Source organism: Lepidochelys kempii, chromosome 8, assembly GCF_965140285.1.
Source record: "Lepidochelys kempii isolate rLepKem1 chromosome 8, rLepKem1.hap1, whole genome shotgun sequence".
Taxonomy (NCBI): domain Eukaryota; kingdom Metazoa; phylum Chordata; order Testudines; family Cheloniidae; genus Lepidochelys; species Lepidochelys kempii.
The window spans coordinates 81,505,881-81,525,912 of record NC_136387.1 but is presented as its reverse complement, the minus strand read 5'-3'; the positions used below and the strand labels follow the sequence as shown (position 1 = coordinate 81,525,912).

At 42.6% G+C, this 20,032-nt stretch overlaps 1 long non-coding RNA gene across 3 annotated transcripts in view; it reads right to left on the bottom strand.

The window, feature by feature from the left end:
• Positions 1-18,518, bottom strand: part of LOC140916574 (uncharacterized) — a 110,845-nt gene extending 92,327 nt beyond the window's left edge. For all 3 annotated transcript variants that reach the window (XR_012160555.1, XR_012160554.1, XR_012160556.1), the window contains exon 1: positions 18,369-18,518. This is a non-coding gene — a long non-coding RNA (uncharacterized LOC140916574). The remainder of the gene's footprint in view (positions 1-18,368) is intronic.
• Between the last annotated feature and the right edge of the window lie 1,514 nt (positions 18,519-20,032).

Here is a 20,032-nt window from a genome sequence, read left to right as displayed (position 1 = left end):
CCAGAGAGTCCAAATTTGGCAAGCAAAGCAATCCATGCTGGCAGCTAGCATGTAGTTTGTCCCTTAGGTTTCCAATGCAAATGAGTAACAAATATTGCTAACTGATTGTTCCAAGCTCAGGAGTCATGTCCAGAATTTGTTCTAATTGGAATTTGAGGTCTTTGGTTGTGTCTGTGAGTGTTTTTTTTAATCAAATGCTTGGACATAAGAGCAAAACGGAGACTGTAAAAAGAAGTGCAGATGGGATTGTGTACCAAACATCTAACAAGTATTTCTTAGCACGGTAGGTATGATCCAAGATTGTAATGCCCAACCTGCTACCTACAGATGACACCAGACACATGGTTTTCAAGTACCAAGTGAACTTCCACCTCCACAGAAAGATCAGTTCAGGTGTATTTTTACCTGAAGAATTGTATTCAGTACTGCTGCCATTGCATGAAGAGAAGTAACCGTACATTGCATAAGAGCAATGAGAAAAACAACTGCTTGTTAGAGGCCCTATCATAAGCCACCAGTGTTAAATCTTTTCTTAAAATATATTTGTTTCTCCACCAAGGACAAACCAGTGACTGAAGAATGCCATGGAACACCTACTGTGGGACATAAAAAAAAAAAAAGGCAAGATAAACCCGAGCAAATGGACACTTTGTGTTTGACTAAAGCACAGATATTTTCCCATCTATTCTTCCATGAAATGTCATGCAGCAAAATTGCAGAGTTTAGACCAATTTCAGTGCCAGATGGCAGTCTGATTTGGTGTCATTCACTTGATCGTTATACAATTTGCTTTTCAAAGAGTAACTTTTCCCTTTTTGTCATGTGTCTCCTGGCTTTATCAGAAGGTTGATACCCTCTGTGCCCAGATTCTGAGTACTACGGTTCAATGATGTTGTTGTTTTTAGAGGTGGTGTCAATGGCTATGTTCTTCAGCTTCATTGCTTTCCTATGGCACTAAAAAGGAAGATAAAAAATCCATTGCATTGCTCAGTTCTGGCACAAAATATTGTGGACTGAAAACCTGACTTTTCATACTGTCCTAAAGTAATGTCTGATGTAGCAAATCCTTGGTTCAGAGACTTGGGGGTAATCCACATACCACATGGTGCAGTAGCTCAAGTCTCATGTTGCCCACTTTGTGTGTGTGATCTATTTCAAACCCAGTAATGAATGCTGATGACATGTGACGTGGAACTGGGAAAGGCACAGAGCAGCCAGAGTGAAACATTGCCAAATTTTTTGTGACTGACATGCTATAACATTTGGGTACTGGTCCACAAAGCTGTGATAATGTTACAATGACCCACTGTGTTTGCATTAGATCACCCATTACTCTTATGGCAATGACTGAAATGTTTCTTATTAGCCTCCTTTGGAAACAACATGAACAACATAGAAATTCAATTTTTTAAAAAAGACTTTCTGGATGTGCATTAAACGGCAAGACCTGGCTTCAACCACTTAGAAGTAAATTCTTAGATGATGGAGTGGTGACTCCCTGTTCTTTAACTGTGTATATTATTGTTCTAGTATATTTCGTAATTTTGCCAATGGCTCCTGACAGAACTTACTCAGAAGAGGAACCTTGATAATCCAATCTCAGTTGTGAGCTATAATTAACATTTTCTGAGTTACACAGGAACTTAGCAATTGTCATTTCAGATCAGACCAGTGGTTTATCTCATCCAGTAACCTGTGTTCAACAGTGGCCAGTACCAGCTGCTCTCAAGGTTCAAGAAAGGTAATTATGGGATAACGTGCTCCCATAGATAGTGGTCATCTTATGTCCTGAAACGTGAGTGTTTATAGCCCTTCCTAAACTCGTTTGATTTTTAATATTTACTATTGTCACTCTGGATATTCTTGTTGCTCATGTAAATGTCAGGTCCTATTCCGAATGTTACTAATTCTTTTTGAACAAGTTGAACAGTTGTAAAACTGTTGCATCAATGGTGGCGCAACAATGCGGAGAGGTCGCTTATAAAGTCAGCACTTACCCCCATTTGTATCTGTAGTTCTGTCTTGTGGTTACAATAGCTGTGGTATCTCTATCACCATTGTCTGGATAAATGTTGATATTCAGCGGTAATTGTTGTCCATTTTCATCAGGGGACAGGCTGTGCTATTTGTCTTGGCCCCTACTTGTCACTACCCTTCTCTCTCTGGCTTTTAAAAATTAAACCAGCTTGATCCATAAGAGCAAGATGGAAGCCTTCGGTTTCTCTGCTACCGGTTTATTCTACTAGCACTGATTTGGATTTATTTCAAGAGGTACTGAAGATTTCCTGCCTACTATCAGCTGCAATGTTGCTCTTCGGTACGTCCCAGAGTAGAGTTGTATGCCCCGCCACCATGCTGCAAGCCAACCATTTGCAAAAAATGTTGTGATTTCAGCCAAATGATGCAAAGTGCATTAATCAATGTCACATTCAGACAATTCAATAACACAAAATGTTTTTCAGAAAATCTTGAAATTGAGTAAAATATCCTTAGTCTCAGTGTTGTTTGTAACATCTATTTTGCAGCCACTATGTGTCTTTAGTTCTTCTCTCTGTAACGTGTGTCTGGGCATTTGAAAAGACCATCTGGTAGTGGAAGAAGAAAAGGAAGGAAGCTCACTTGTAGTGCAATGGGATTTTGTTTCCCATTCTAGTTGGCAGCCAGTTCTGACACTAAGCAATTCTTCAAGAGGTATTTGTTGCTGCCCTTTGGCAAACAGACAGCACAGCAGCATGCAGGTGATAGCACAGCCATCCAACTTAGGGTCTGCTAATGAACTGAAGTCTAAGAGTTTTGGATCCACAGGAGTGGCTGTGGCCAATTTCTCTTGTGAGGGTTTGGTTTTTTTCCCCATTATTTTTGACATTTCAGAGATGAAGCTTTGTTACATACATGCCTTTGGCAGTGGAGCGGGGAGATAAGAATTCACTAAGATATAGAACACATGGGCTGAGAAAATGTGTGAAAAATTGAAATGACAAGGTTATGTTGATAGTTTGCTGTTGTTGAGCAATAGTGCTTTGGTTAAAGAAGTAGCTTGTTGGAGATGTAATAAAATGAAATAGGTGCTGACTATGCCTAGAGAGAAAGATCGGAGATATTTAAGCCTCCCAAATCAGGGCTTACGAGATAGACCAATTCTGCTTTAACTCTAGGCGTGCTAAAGCAACATTATGATATATTGGTTAATTATCATTCCAGGTGTGTTATGCTTGCTTTATTTACTGAAGTGTACAAGTCAAGATGTTTAAAGGAAGCCCATGCAAATATCAAGTAAAATACAGCCATGCATAACTGAGCACAATCAAGTACAACAATATGAAGATACCACAATAATTATTATAAGGAGATAACACCATGAAATTTGTAAATAAAGGGCATGGGTCAGATCTCATTGAATGTGATTTTTTTCTACAAATGTTAATTGATCTGCTATGATTTATTGCTAACTATCTTAAATCCTTTTCTCTCTTACTTTTGCAGATTGCTGCTCTGTTATGCCATACTGTGGCATTTACCCACTGGCCCAAGCAAGGATTAGTGCACAGCTGCTTGCCCATGGGAAAATGGGGAGGGATTGTGCCTTTAGGCCAGTGCCGTCCGCTTCCTTTGGTGCGCCCAGCCCATAGGCCCCAGGGCTCAAGCATCCAAAGAAAAAAATAGGGGGATGCTCAGTACCCACAGCCTGTGGCCTTACCCGTGCTGTGCCCTAAGGCCCTTGATAATCGCATCCACGCTCTACCTCTTCCCCAAAACCTCTGTCGCTCACTTCTCTCTGCCCCCTCTCCCCGTCGTTTGCCCTTAAAGTAGGAGGGGGCAGAAAGGAGCAAGAGGGAGGCTCTCAGGGGTGGTGGTGAAGAAGAGTGAATGACAGGCAGGGAGGCCTCGGGGGAGGGGGCAGAGATGGGGTGGAAAGAGGCAGCGTGGGGGTGGGGTCTTGGGGCAGAGTGGGGGAGGCAGCACCCACCAGCAAAAAAAAGAAAAAAAAGAGTCTCTGCCTGTGATCCAGTCTATTCTATAAGCAGGGTCAAAGTAGGACAGCAGGGGCATGACTCCTCCTCTTCTCTACCCTCTGGTGGATCCTGTGTGCACCAAAGCATCCTTATACTCCCTTGAGTACCAGTACTGAAACTGTGATGGGCCCTTGTGTCAACTGTGTACGACGATGAGGAGAAAGGGCAAATTACAGTTTGGAGTTATGCCAGCTGAGTTTCCTGTATTGCAGAGCTGATCCAAATTCCATCAAGCTTCTCTCTCAACCCTCTTCTTTCCATCATGTGACTATAGGGACCAGATCATGTTGAAATCCAAACCCATCCAAAACGGCCGTTCTCAAGCCTGCCAAATTAAGGTCTCAGAATTTCAGCTGACATAGGCATGATTAGAGCGGGGCAACATTTTTCAAGCTACTTTTTTTGTGAAAAATGCATATTTTTACAAAATGCAACATGTTATGAATCCATGTTGGTTTTTCCAAATTGTTTGTGTCAGGCAAAAAATCCCAGAAAATTCCAAAAAATTTGGAATAATTCATTTCAACATATTCAAAATAATGTTTCAATTCTTCAGTTTGCAACACCTTTTCCTTTGAAGTTTATTTCAATATTTTAATATATTTATTTTTAAATTAAAAATATATTGAAATCAACATTTCATTCAACCTGGAACACATTTTGTTTTTCTTTGAAAAAATTAAATAAAGATTTTGGTTTGACTGCAAACTACTTTTTTCAGAATTGCTAGCAACCTGAAAAATCCAGTATTTGCAGAGATCAAGTCATAACATGATGATGTTGTGCATAAATGTTGTTGTAATATGTTGCAGTTCACCAGACTTTGTAGTTAATACCCGAACCTGATCTCCTCTCACTAAAGTGATATTTGGGGGCTCGAATAGGATTGCATAGAGCAAAAACTGGTAGACATTTACATGAATGAGGATCTTTAACAGTAGAATAATTGTATTTATATTTCTCAGCACTACAAATAATCCAGCACAATGTAATTAAAGCTCTTCTTAAAAACTCGTTGGAAAACCAGATTAAAGGCTAAAACATGATTGCTTCCACTACTGATCTCAGCAGCACTATCAAGAATAAGGCACACAGAATTTGGTCCTAAAACATTGTCATGTCATGAGGTGATGCAGATATTCTCATGCTGACACCCTTGATTAGAATGTATTTAGAATATGAATGTTTGCTAACACTTTGGTTAGCAATATTTAGAATAGAGGATGATGTTCTTGGGAAGGTGGGAAACATATTTTCATTGCAAACAAGATTGGTTTCATGTCTTTGCAAACTAATTATGACAATGTCTGCAAAAGCCTTGTCTTGTCTTTAAGATTATATGGTGTACAGCTTGCAGGGCTGGCTGTTTGTATTTCTGGAGGATCTCCCTGAATTCAGGCCAGTCCTGCCCCAGCAGTACTGGGTAGGCTAGCCTGGGGGGTCACACCTACATGGAGGACTTCCTCCTGGTGGCAGATCTTGATCCTCACCCTGGCAGTGGGATAAGGGCGAATGTCACCATGGATACATTGCAGATGCATCTGCATCGCAGAGAGTTTAAGGCCGGGGACTAACCCCTCCCAGATGAGAGTCTGGGTACATCCGGAGTCAACTAGTGCGGTTGTGTGGATCTTTTTTACTCATATAGGGACCAGGAGCTTCTCTGAGTCCCGTTTCTGTGCTCTTTGGCCAGCAACCCAAACTTGGCCGTAGTTACAATCCATATATGGGCACTCCCGCTGAAAGTGCCCTTCTTGGGTGTACTCCCAGCAGTGGTCTCGGGTCTCCGTGGGCCCAGTGTCTTCCTGTGGTGGGCCTCATCCCTTGTGTGGGTGCCCTTCACTTCTAGCCTGGGTTTGGCTGGCATGTCATTGGAGTTTGGGACTGGGGGGTTTGGTGAATGGTAGTCAGGATAGGCATTGGGATTCTCCCTGCTCCATCCTCTGTGGGTTCCCCCCGCCGGCCTCTCTCTCCTTTTTGGGCTCCCAGACCTCCGGGGTCAGGCCTCGATCCCATCAGCCACCAGGCAGCCCTCCATTAGGTCCATGGCTTCCGCCAGCATCACCGGCATTTTACCCATTCCTTCCCACCTGCTGGCAGTATCTGCATGAATTGTTCTAGGGCCACTGTCTCTGCCACCTGGGGCCCAGTTAAGTTCTGCAGGTTCAATCATCTCCACCAATAGTCCCACATGTGCTAGGCCACAGGCTGTGGTCGAGCTCCAGGGGGGTTTCATTCTTTGCAGAGCTGCTGGTGGTAGGTCTCCGGGCTACTTCCAGTGTGATCCAATATGGCGGATTTCACTCGGGGATACTACAAGGCTTCACAAGGATTGAGGCTGTGGTAGGTGGGCTATGCCTGGCTAGTTAAATAGGGGGGCCAATAATGTGGCCCAGTGCTCTGGGGGCCAACGGTCAGCTGTAGCGACCCATTCAAAGGTGACTAGAAACAACTCAGGGATGGGCCATGATGGTCCGACCAGGTATAATAGCATTGCCACCTGCTGGATCAGACACTCCTGTTGAGTCTGGTGCTGGGCAGCCAACTCACAAAGCAGCTGCTGTTGTTGCTCCTGAGGCTGGGTCATCTGGAGCTGGTGTTGACTTGCCATCTGCTGCATCAGCTGGGCCTGCTGTTGCTGCTGCTGGGCTGCCTGCTGCTGCTGACTTTCTAACATCCACTTCAGGAGTTTCTCGGTATCCATTTCTGACTGGTGTGGGGGGGTCTCGCTGTCTAGTTCCCTTCTTCTGGACTTCTCAGCAACTCCTGCTCATTGCCCACATTCTCCACCATGTGTGATGGTGTATGCACACCCTGGCCAGAAAGGCGGGTGCCAGGGGGTACACGGACACAGCTGTTAAGTCCACTTGTCCGTTTCTGACCTTACCACCCTGGGGTCTAAGGACCAGCAAAAAGTTAATAGCCCTGGGGCCGGGGTAGCATGGCTTAATGGCTAGAGGCAATAGAGCTACCCTTTGATACAGGGCAGCGTGACCTAGTAGCCAGAGTCAATAGTGTGGCCCTGTGGTGCAGGGCAGTGTGGCCTAGTAGCCAGAGTCAATAGTGTGGCCCTTTGCTGCAGGGCAGCAAGGCCTAGTAGCCAGAGTCAATAGTACAGGCTAGTAGCCAGCACTTGCGGGGCCACCAGCAAGGATGGCTGGTGGCCCAGGTAGGGGGGGGTCCAGCCCTACCCAACTCTCCCAGGTCCCAACCCAGGGCCCTGGCAATGGCGGAGCGGTCCTGTCACTGGCTCAGCAGGGAATCCCACTGAAAGACGATGAGCTTACCTGGGTGGGATATACCACTCCGTCACCTTCCCTGGCTTACTTCCTACTGCCCATGAGGCTTCGGGATCTCCAGGCTCTGCAGCACCAGTCACTTCCTGGGGCTCCGTTGGTTGCAGGAGTCCAAGATGACCCTTGGGGCCTCCGATCTCTGCAGGCAGAGGCTAAGCCAGTCCTCACCGGGAACTCCCAGCACAGGTCCTTCCTCTCCAGCATCCAGCTTCCTCCCTTTATACTGCTGCAGCATCTGGAGCATGTCAGTCAAGCCTTCGGGGTGGGACTTCCGCTGTCCATAATGTGGGTTTAACCCCGTCTTGGCTAGTGCTGGGTATGCACACCCAGTCACAAGGTCCCCTCCAATCCTATGATGCTATGAAAATAATTTTCCATTGTTTTTCCAGCTCTATCCATAGGCAGACCAAATATGTGAATTGTTGAAAAGTGAGTTAATTCACCAATTTTTAATATCAAGAATTAATTTAATAGAACCACTAAGAAGCACGTGAGCCAAAGCTAGGAAACATTATTGTAATTCTTGTCCATCTCTACTCCCCATTGTTTGTCATCCTCTTGTGTCATGTCAAAAAATAAAATGAATGTTGGCAGACTTATTATTGCCAATGTAAGGTGCTTAGAGTAAAGAGTCTAGCATATTTTGAGTGCAGTAATAATATGTGCATGATTACATTTATGTAGGCATAGGTAGCGTTATTGAGGAAAAACAAGTGAGAACAGATTTCTATTAAGATCAAAGAAGTAGACTGTGAGAATAACTCTGAATACTAAAACCCATTTTGCTCTGAGGATGTCATGAGTAACAGTAATACTGTATTAACTTAAGATCTTTTTTCAATGATAGAGTAATAAAGTCGATGCTGCTCCATAACTGCTTGCCGAGCAGGAAAAAATGAAAAGGCAATGGAGAGTGTTAATAATCTGATCTTTCTTGAAATCTGCAGATTGGGCAAAGCCATATTGAAGTGTGCACAGTTACTTACGTAAATGCACAGTTGTGTTAGTATGGACAGCTACAGGGAAATGAATGTCTGGTGCTATATAATGGGAGATAGAGGGCAGGCCTAAAGATGTCTTCTGCAGTGAAAATTAACTGTAATTTAATTTTGGAGATTTACACTTTACAATATCATGTGCCCACCTTGTTACTGTATTCTACACACTGTTGCATTGCCTCCACAGCAATTCTTTTGTTCCTGGGCTACCACAAACTCCATGAGAAGGCACATTAGAGGGTAATGGATATTAGCCCACCAAGCTAGCTACTTCAAAGTGGCAATATATCTATCTACTGTTATCCCTGTCTGCATACTGACTAGGACCACAGTGGATTGAAATGAATAATGTCCACTTGTGGGAGGTTAATACAGGTGACATGATGATCATTATCATGATGTGTTCTCATCAAATTAGCATTAGCATGTTAGTTGTTTTAAATAGATCCATGGAGATCAATATGAAAATCTTAATGCATATGATATTGCTACAGCATATAATGGTAGTATGGTGTAAGAATTCATATATTCTAAGTTCTAAAAATGATTTTTTTCATTATATTTTGATTAAAACATAGCATTTAATAGTTAAATGTAAAGTTCTCTTAGAAGATCTGGTGTGCTTCATCAACACTTTAAGAATAAAAATATGTCTAAGATTTAGAAGCCTAAATCCCATTTTCAAATGTGACTTTTAGAGCCTTATTGATTATTGTCATAAATATAAAGGGAAGGGTAAACCCCTTTGAAATCCCTCCTGGCCAGGGGAAAGCTCCTCTCACCTGTAAAGGGTTAAGAAGCTAAAGGTAACCTCGCTGGCACCTGACCAAAATGACCAATGAGGAGACAAGATACTTTCAAAAGCTGGGAGGAGGGAGAGAAACAAAGGGTCTGTGTGTCTGTCTATATTCTGTCTTGGCTGGGGATAGACCAGGAATGGAGTCTTAGAACTTTTAGTAAGTAATCTAGCTAGGTACGTGTTAGATTATGATTTCTTTAAATGGCTGAGAAAAGAACTGTGCTGAATAGAATAACTATTTCTGTCTGTGTATCTTTTTTGTAACTTAAGGTTTTGCCTAGAGGGGTTCTCTATGTTTTTGAATCTAATTACCCTGTAAGATATCTACCATCCTGATTTTACAGGGGGGATTTCTTTATTTCTGTTTACTTCTATTTTTATTAAAAGTCTTCTTGTAAGAAAACTGAATGCTTTTTCATTGTTCTCAGATCCAAGGGTTTGGGTCTGTGGTCACCTATGCAAATTGGTGAGGCTTTTTATCCAACATTTCCCAAGAAAGGGGGGGTGCAAGTGTTGGGAGGATTGTTCATTGTTCTTAAGATCCAAGGGTCTGGGTCTGTAGTCACCTAGGCAAATTGGTGAGGCTTTTTACCAAACCTTGTCCAGGAAGTGGGGTGCAAGGTTTTGGGAAGTATTTTTGGGGGAAAGACGTGTCCAAACAGCTCTTCCCCAGTAACCAGTATTAGTTTGGTGGTGGTAGCGGCCAATCCAAGGACAACAGGTGGAATATTTTGTACCTTGGGGAAGTTTTGACCTAAGCTGGTAAAGATAAGCTTAGGAGGTTTTTCATGCAGGTCCCCACCTCTGTACCCTAGAGTTCAGAGTGGGGGAGGAACCTTGACAATTATCAATAAGACAAAGTATAATTTTCAAAAGCACCCAAGTGACTTAAGAGCTTAAGTTGTATTTTCAAAAGTGACTTGGAAACTTAGAAGCACAAAATGAGACTGTGGCTCCTATGTCTCTTTTGTATATGGGACCTGGGCACTTTTGAAAAATTTACCTATCCCTTTAGTTTCAGCATCTGGTAAGTGGTAGAATGAAACTCAAGGATGCTTCCTGGAGATCTCCATTATTCAGAAACAGCGCAGATATTGCTGTATGGTAGACGACCTACTCCCCATATTGTATGGGTTCCACTCCATGGGCTAGCACTGAGGAGAACCAAGCTAAGATCCTACTTTCTTCTGAGCCCTATAAAACTGTATGGAGGAGTGCTGGATCAGGCCCCATGCTCCCTTGAGTGCAGAGAGCACAAGGGGAAGGAAGGAAAGATCCTAGCACACTTCTTCCCTCCTCCCTAACGTGCACAAGCCCCAGGCCCAAGAGGAACCCACCCCACTCTAATATACGAGATTGTCTTGGCAAACCTTTTTTAAACCTTTCTTTTTCTCACATCTCACACCCTAACTAAAAAGTTGTCCCCTGATAAATAAAATATGTATTTAGCTTATAAACAATATTGCTAAATACTGAGGTATTTAAACAAAAAAACAGCTCAACAACTACAATAGCATGTAATTTATCACAACTTTCCAAACCAGGCCAGAAGGGCCTTTCTAACTCCAGAGAGGTTCTTCATTTAATAGAATTTCCTCGGTTGGGGAACATTTTTCCTATCTGTATTAAAAGGCCCAATGTGCATCACCATCACGCTCCCCCGCTCTTTAAAAAATGTGGGGGCTGCTATGCAGTAATGGGGAAAAAAATTCCATTCCACTATGTGCCCCATTGTGCATAACTCATGTTATACAACATGTGGGGGACTACATGCTATTTCCTTTCTGATATTTCCATTGCTAAAATAAAAACCAGAAGGCTCAGCCTGACTTTTTTTTTTCTTTCCATTATTATTATTAAAACACCACCGATGCAAAATCAGTCCGACTAGGAATGCTTACCACATGTGACACAACCAAAGCTTGGGCCATGGTTGCTTTGCAACATAAGTATCTTGAATAACATTACATTTTCATGTACAAAAAGGTTATTAATTTACCTAGAATGTCTAACGCAATGTAAAAAGAATGCACTGCAAACTCTCACTAAGAAAATCTAGTTTTTCAAATATTTTGACTTATTCATTCATTTGGCATTTTTCATTGAATTTCTGAAACTGACACAACAGTCTATAATTGAGAAGTGAAATATAGCTCACTTGAGAAGTAGGTGACCCATTGACTGTCAAAAATAAGTGCAGCATCTACAACATTATGACTATTTAGAAGATTTTCATACTGTGCTATATTTAGTCTTTCTTTTGTTTATTGCAGTAAACTGTGTGCTGAATTGTATAAAAAAAATTCTGCCCTTCTTTGATTTGTAAATAAATTATTAACCTTAAACATACAGGGGTAGAAGTGCAGCCCAGTGCATGTGGGTTCAGGTCATGCCTCCTTTCAGAAAACAGACATGTACACTCGTCCTTCCACTTTCTTCAGTGCAGACTCAATTTTTTTCTTTTTTAACATCCCTACTTTTACAGCCCTCTCTATGTCCTCCGCCGCCCCTTTCTGTCAGTACACTCCCCTTCCTGATCTACACACATGCTCTGAGAGCTATATTCTCGGCTGCAGTAAAGTGGCATAGCTCCATGGGCAGCAGGCTGATTAACACCAGCTGATGATGTGGTCCTCGGATCCTAAGTCTTTTTCCTTGCTGCTTGCCTGAATATTTTTCCTCTCCTTGTTGCTTTTTGGACCTCCCTCTGCAGCCAGGGGTGCTGGAACAATTTGTATAGTAGGGGTGCTGAGAGCCATTGAACCAAACTGTAAACCCTGTCTATAATGAAATCCACGTCAAGCCAGGGGGTGGAGCAGCACCCCGACTTCCAGCCCTTCTGTCTGCAGCCTGACTGACTAGCTAGAAAAGTGAGAATTACTTGTGTCAGGTTCACTACTTGAGAAACATTCAAAGGAATGCGTTTTTAATAAAATGGTTGGTCAAGTTGCATCCATTTCAGAACCCTGGGAAACAAAATAGTTGAATGTCCTTTTCTGGCTATCTTCTTATGTTGATAGAGTATTTAGAAAAGGGGATCCCAAGGCAGATGTTCAGTCTAAAAACACCAGCCCCTGGTTCAATGGCAGTATAATGATTAGTGCCTGATGAATATGATGCCGTTTTTTCCGTATTGGCTATCTAATGTAACAGGAGTACACAGGGTCTCTCACCCAGAAAAAAGGTCTCACCAAGATTGTGTTTGCGAGATTTAGCATTCAAAAACAGTACCACCACAAGAGAGAGCAGAAGTTTCCACAAACTGAAAAGCAAATTAAACAGTCCCTGCTCACACTGCAGCCCAGGAGCAGGGGTGGAGGTCTTCCACTTCCCAAGTTCTTCCCTTGGACTTAGCAGGGAGCAAAGATAGGATCTAGGAAGGGACTTGGCCTTGTCTACACTGCCACTTACAGCACTGAAACTTTCTTCACTCAGGGGTGTGAAAAAACAGTGTAGACAGTGCTACAGCGCTGGTAGCTATTCCTCTTGCGGAGGTAGTTTTATGACAGCGTTGGGAAAGCTCTCTCCCAGCACTGGAGCCGTGACTACACAGCCATGTTAAAGCACTGCCATGGCTGTGTAGATATACCCTTAGGCATTGCAATCCTAAGCAAAAGTTAGGCACCTAGAAAACCAAAGGAACGACAGCGATTCACAAAGCCAAGTTAGGTTCTTAACACCCTACACAATGAAGGGTGAGAGAGAGGCCCCTAAGAATGTGATCCACAATAGCCAGCAGATAAGGTGGGGAGTTGCTTCAGTGGGAAATGCTGCTGTGTCCGAGCCCCGCTCCTCTCTTGGAGATAAGGACCTAACTCCAAGCTGCAGGGAGCCACAAACAGGAACCTGCTGCCTAGAGTCAGATGGCTTAGGTACTCAAGGAATCTCTTGAGGGTTTGAGTTAGGTGCCTGCTTTGTTCCACCCAAAAATGGCAGGAGGAGGAGGAGGTGCCCACTTTATAACATTTAGCCTAATGGTTAGATGCATAACCAATCATGGATCAAACTGTTCCACTGTAGATAAATATTTAAATAGTTATTGGACCAGACAGAGAGTGAGGTTGTGTAGTCCAGTGGTTATGGCACCCACCTGGGAGTTGGGAGATCCCAGTGTCCAGTCCCCCTGATCCAACCACTCTTCATTATTTATCCAGAGTGCAACAGCTTCACGAGAAGAGACTGAGGGCACTCAATGTTAATATCCCATAGCTCAGTGATTAGAGCACTCTCCTGAGAGGTGGGAAACCCCCTCTTCTCCCCTTCTGACAGAGGGGGGGGAATTGAACCTGGGCTTAAAGTTATAAGGTGGGCAGCACCACCACCTGCTCCTCTAGCTGGATTTTGAATGGATCCCAAGCCAGTAGGTAACCTCTGAGCATGCCCCCCAGATCAGGCCCCACATGTGACTTAGGTGGCCAAACCCCTGTCTTTCCCTGACTCATGAATCACTCTGGGGCTTAGGCAGCAGACGGCATCTGGATGTCTAGACGGAGGCAGCTGTGTGCAGGCCCAAAGGTTGAAACATAGGCACAGAGGGAACTTGTACCCTGAATACTTAGGTGCCAAGGGGCTCTAGGGCCTAAGTACCTCCAGGGATCCCACCCCGTGTTTTTATAGCTTTCTCCGGCCTACCTCCTAATCCATCTGCCAAATATCCCTGCTCCATTACCACATCCTTTATGCTACCAGGAGATTTGAGCAGGGAGTTAACTGCAGGCCTGCTGGTATTTAGGTAGGGGCCTCTGCACTCTGGAAAAAGTACATTAAACTCTGATATTAAAACTATAAACCTCTTTGTTTGATTTATTGGGCCACAATATATGTGGATAAATCAGAATACAAGTCAATTGATCCAGGCAGAAAGGTTGGACTAATTCAATATATCAAAAGAGAAATGCACTTAGTTTTATTATGCATAAGGAGGGGATCTCTTATATTCAGATCTATTATCTGATCTTTTGTGAACACCAAAATAGGCAGGAGGAAATGCCCTTAATGAAAACACACTAACAATAAAGAGGCATGAATATTTTCTGGCCACTCAAAGGAATATAGAAACATCAGAAGCCTTTAAATATAAGTGTTCATTATTAAAAACCACTGGGAGTCTTAGGAAGAAGGCAAACATGTCTTATTTAATGGCCCTTTGGGAGCCAATTTATTCATATTAAGATTACATAAATCTCCTTTCTGGTTCCTTTACCTGATTCATTGGTCCATTGACTGTTACACTGCAGCTATCTTTTTTCATCAGCAACTCAAAAGAACAGTTAGATACCACAAATACACCAGGAAATTTGTCTTAGCTCCTTAATTGATTTGGAATACATCCCATTTAAAAAATTAAAGAACAATGGAGTCCATTTTCTTGTGAGTTAATAGAACACTGTTTTCAAAGGTTGTGTTTATAGCATTTTGACTAGACAAACTAGCCATTATGTCCCCTTAAACAATTCATTAGTTAGTAATGGCTACAATGACTTCCACTGATGACAGTGAAGCTGATCAAATACAGCTTTCACTGCTGCTAAATTCATACAGCAAGCCACTGATAAGTTCAGCAGCTGCTTCCCCCTTTATACCCTTTGCAGGATTTACTCTGCCCTGATGAGAAATAATGTGAAAGGTCAAGATTCAAAAACTCAGCCTGTACAATCAAGACGTGAATTCAGTACTCGAGTATTAAAGAAATACACATGTATGTAAGCCCTATGGCCAGAAGCTCCAGAGGAGAAAAATCATTCTATCTCTATTGGTAAAAAGGGGAAATTATTTCCATAGAAAACTTCATTTGCATAGGCTGCTACCCACAATTCCTATAGTGACACTTGGGAAGTCACCATAACCATACATACATGGACTTTGAGGGTAGGGCTTAGGGGAAAAGGAGGAGAGAGAATGTATATGTCTCATTTTTCAAGCAACTAAGATCTGCTCAGTAGTCCTGAGGAACTCCTGTCTCTTCCTCTGTGGGTACTTTGCTATGGTAGATGATACAGACTAAAGACTTCTCTGGAAAAGCTAATGTTTGCAGAGACAGGTCTGGTGAGCTCCACCTACAGACACCTTAATAAAGCTGAAACACTTAGCTCGGTTGGGTAGTAGAGCCTTCAAGCAGGACCAGGCAACCAGCTAGATTGGAGACAAATCTGTAAAGAGACACTTGAACTATGGCAACTCAACTGTGAGTGGGGTTTGGTGGATGGGTGAGGGGGTATGGTCAAGAGACTGTTACATAAGAATGGCCCTACTGGGTCAGACCAAAGGTCCATCTAGCCCAGTATCCTGTCTTCCAACAGTGGCCAGGGCCAGGTGCCCCAGAAGGAATGAACAGAACAGGTAATCATCAAGTGATCCATCCCTGGCCACCCATTCCCAGCTTCTAGCAAACAGAGGCTAGGGACTCCATTCCTGCCCATCCTGGCTAATAGCCATTGATGGATCAATCCTCCATGAATTTATCTAGTTCTTTTTTTAATCCTGTTATAGTCTTGGCCTTCACAACATCCTCTGACAAGGAGTTCCACAGTTTGACTGTGCATTGTGTGAAGAAATACTTCCTTTTATTTGTTTTAAACCTGCTGCCTATTAATTTCATTAGGTGACCCTTAGTTCTTGTTTTATGAGAAGTAGTAAAGAACACTTCCTTTTCTACTTTCTCTATACTAGTCATGATTTTATAGACCTCAATCATATCTCCCCTTAACCTTGTCTTTTCCAAGCTGAAAAGTCCCAGTCTTATTAATCTTTCTTTATACGGAAGCCGTTCCATACCCCTAATGATTTTTGTTGCCCTTTTCTGAACCTTTTCTAGTTCCACTATATGTTGGACATTCTCACCAGCGGTGGGAAGGGAGTTAGATGGGATAGTGTCAAAGTTACTGGAAGGAGATGGGTATTTTACTTTGTGTTTCTATATCTGTACTGTTGCTGGGTTTCCCATAGTACTTAAGTCATGCTGAAATGCTCTGAAATATTGCTCTGGCACTTTTTTTAGGAGACAGAATGACATTCCGGTACTTCTACTTGTCTTAAGCCAGGTAGCTCCTTCCCCCTCCCCCCCGCCTGCACAGTCTCCTCAGAGCCACTACATGCCATTTCTGGGCCCAATCAGGCAGGTGCTCAGGAGGGAGGAGGGAGTTAATGTGGAGGGAGTTGGAGACCCTGCAGCTGGGACCCAGCAGGGCAGGAAAGACACTGGGATCCTGGGATGGAGCGAGAGCCAAGAAATGTTAGGAGCTGGGTAACAGGGGCACCCAAACAGAAGAGCTCCATGTGGGGAGCAGGAGCTGGGCATGGATAAGAGAGAGGCAGGGACAGGCTGGGTTCCGCTGGGAGTTTCCCCTGCTATCCTGGGCCACCCCTAGCTCTCACACTGCCCCTATTTTCCTCCTAACTCCACCTGCTTCCTACCTGAGCCTCCCACACCCTGCCTCAGGGCACTTCTTTTCTTAGGACTCCAGCGCTGGTTTCCAACGTTTGTGACTACATTCCCTTTCCCCTGATAAGTATCCCTCTGTTTGGACACAGTCTCAGTGTGGGAAATTCTGGCCATTAAAGGTACTCAGGGAGGGTGTGTTTAGTTTTCCTAGATTTCTGGGAAGGAGCTTGAGCCAATTTAGTTACTTGTCAAGAGGGAGCCTAGATATATCGAACCCTTTTTGCTTCCATTAACCACCTGCCAAAAGGTTACATGTGGATTACAGAACCATGCAGAGATTTGCTGAGCAGCCTGAAAGGATAGCAGATAAATTATCATGTACACCAAAGGCACAGTGGCCCCACTTCTGCTTTTAGTTACGTCTGTGCAAACCTACTACTCATGTAGTCAAAGGTTTCTTCATACCTCACTGGCATGTTACATTTACATCCCTTTAAAACCTTTTTATACTATCAGAGTGGAAATGAGTCCTTATTCTAAATGAGAATCGGGTTTGTATGGGGATTAAACAACTGTAAGTGAACTCAGAATTTTCAAAGAGACCACAATCCCACCTGTACTATTATGGGCATATTTTATTGTCGCCACATTTTTAGTCTGTGAACAACTTAGTTTATATGCTCAAATCCAAAGTTTTGCATACACAAAAATATAGCAATGGAAATTCACTACTGTGATTGCAATTTCATACCCTGACCCTGAAAGCTGCTCTGCAAGGGTGGATCCCTGGGCCTGTGAGTTGCCCCAATGCACAGGTTGCATGAAACAACTAGCACACAGGGGCCTTGTATGTCACATTTAAAAGGTGGTCCCTATTTGCTCCACGCTTTGTAACCACAATGAAATTATAGTAGAGAGCCGTTTCTAAGCTTTAGGCATAGGGAGGTAAAGAAATTGGTGAAGTAGGGTACTTTTAATTTTTAAAAAAGGTTTGAATGTATTCAAAGTTAAGCCATTTTAATTTCCATTGGTTTAAGTTAAACTGTTTTTCATTAACAAAATTGTAATTTGCAAGCTAACCTATCACAAAACATGAGGAGCAACACATTAGAAATGAAGGAAGACATTGTCTCTTGTGTCTGATTACAGTTCTTAAAGTTTACAAAACTACTTGCAGACTAAATCAATTTATTTTGCCTGCATTTTATATTTTATTCAATGTTATGCACTGTTTAAGACTTGTGGGCCAGATTTTCAATTGGTATAAATTGGCAAACCACCAATTAAGTCAAAACAGCTATGCCAATAGACCCCAGCTGAGGTTCTGGTGCTTCATTTTTATTTACTGTTATGTTTCAGTACATATGTATGGAAGCAGAGAAAAGAATTACCCTCCCTTTCCAGAAACATTGTAGCCATATCATTACTACAATATAAGTCCTCATCCTGTGCCCATTAAAGTTAATGGGACATTTCCCATTCATAGAATCATAGAATCATAGAATATCAGGGTTGGAAGGGACCCCAGAAGGTCATCTAGTCCAACCCCCAAATCCCAGTCACTCCAATGGGAGCAGAATGGGACCCTAAAATTGTGTGTGTGTGTGCATGTATGTATCGAGAGGGATACAGACAGGGAGAGAGAAAATCTAAACTTAATAAAATACAATATAGATGTACAGATGTAAAATATAGCCAATGAGCTAAACAATATCATCTAAAATATAATCACGCTATTTTCACATGCAAAAAGAAACTTTAAAATATTATAACATATCTTCAAAAATCATAATACAATCACAGGGGAAAAATTCCATTATCTAATGAGCATTCTTCCTCATGTTTTTTAACACAAACAGAAAAGTTACATAGTTCTCCAACCTGCAGCTCGATGAAGGTGTCCTTCCTCTCCTCCTGATGTGCCTTCTTTTTCCCGACTCCCCAGGCATCATCCCCTACTGGCTCTGTCCACTTCTCAAGCTTACAGAAGAGCTGCCTGCGGTGGGAATACCTTTAAACCTGACCCTGACGCAGTTTCAGTCTATTGGTCTGATCTTGGCTCAGCTCTTGATGACCTTGGGGATTCCACTGAGATGCAGTCTGCCTCAGTGCCATTGGCTCTGCCCATCTGTTTAGATCAGTGCACAAATCTAACAGAATGATTTTGCCCTTAAAGAGCCACAGTAAGTGAGTAAGGAGATTCTTCACAGGCAGAAATTGTTGCGGATCCATAGCCTGATCCTAAGCCACAAGGCCAGAAAAAAAGTTCTTATTTTATAGGGTTGAAAATCTAAAGTTGAAAGAAAGATGATGAAGTAAGACTTCTGAATTTTTAACCTTAGAATTAAGCATAGATAATACTTAGTCCTGCCTTGCGTGCAGGGCACTGGACTAGATGACCTCTCAAGGTCTCTTCCAGTCCTATGATTCTATGGCTCAAAACAGGGATCAGGATATGGTTCTTTAGCTCTGTTGAGAAAGGGAAGTGAACAAGATCTTCACTCTATATTTGTTAAATCCTAGCTAAGAGAGAACAGGTGAGACTCTGCCACTCTCACCCAGATGCGAAGGGAACTTATTTAGGTAAATTCTATTGGCCACATTTTTCAGATGCAGGAACATCAGGTGGCAAAAATAAATATTTTAAAGGAATCCGTAGTTTGCAGTTGAAAAAAAGAGTAGCTAAACGGAACTAGGGTTTTGTTTTTGTTTTGTTTGGTTTTAATTTCACAACAGTAAATTTTAAGAAACAAGGCACAAAAGTCTTTGTTCGCCTGGGACTCTTGGAAACCTTGAAAGCTCCTCCAGAGACACATGCCATTCCACCATTATGAAGGCCAGCTTTGCTGAAGAGCTATTTTTACAAGCACAGAATACTGCTGTGAACTGAGCCAAAGCCCACTGGAGTCAATGGAAACACCCTCCTCTAAATTCAATGGGCTTTGTATCTGGCCCATTATAGGCCACATTATCAATGGGATCTTAAACAGGCTTCTAAAAATGTGCATTCAGTTTTTTTCCAACTGGGGTTGTACACTGGGTAGGTTAACCAGATTTGCCTGCACAAATTCACACAAAAATCCAAGGTATTGCATGTTCAAATGACTGGGCATGAAAAATTGCAGGTGTAAACATCCGTACTTGCAAAAATGCTTGCAAATTGTTAGAGGATGTATTTGAAAATTTGGCTGAATTATTACAAGAGAATGACAATTAAAAACTGAACAGGAACTAGTTGTACACATGCATTGGATAGTGGATATGATCCTGAGAATCAAAGAAAAGATAGGCAAGGACGTTTCCTAAAACCAAAGCATTGCCTGTTGTTTCAGGAGCAAATATATACTGTATGCTGAGTGTATCTCTGAGATTTGGAGGAGGGAACAAGCCTGTGAGTTGTTATTCATTAAGTTATCAATCATTCCTGCTGATGTGGTGCATATGTTGTGAATGACTGGGCGAGGTGAGCTGAGCTGAGCTCATGATCACCTGACCTTCTGGGCTCCTAAACACCTAAGAAGTCATTGGCAGCTAGCTAAGGTTGT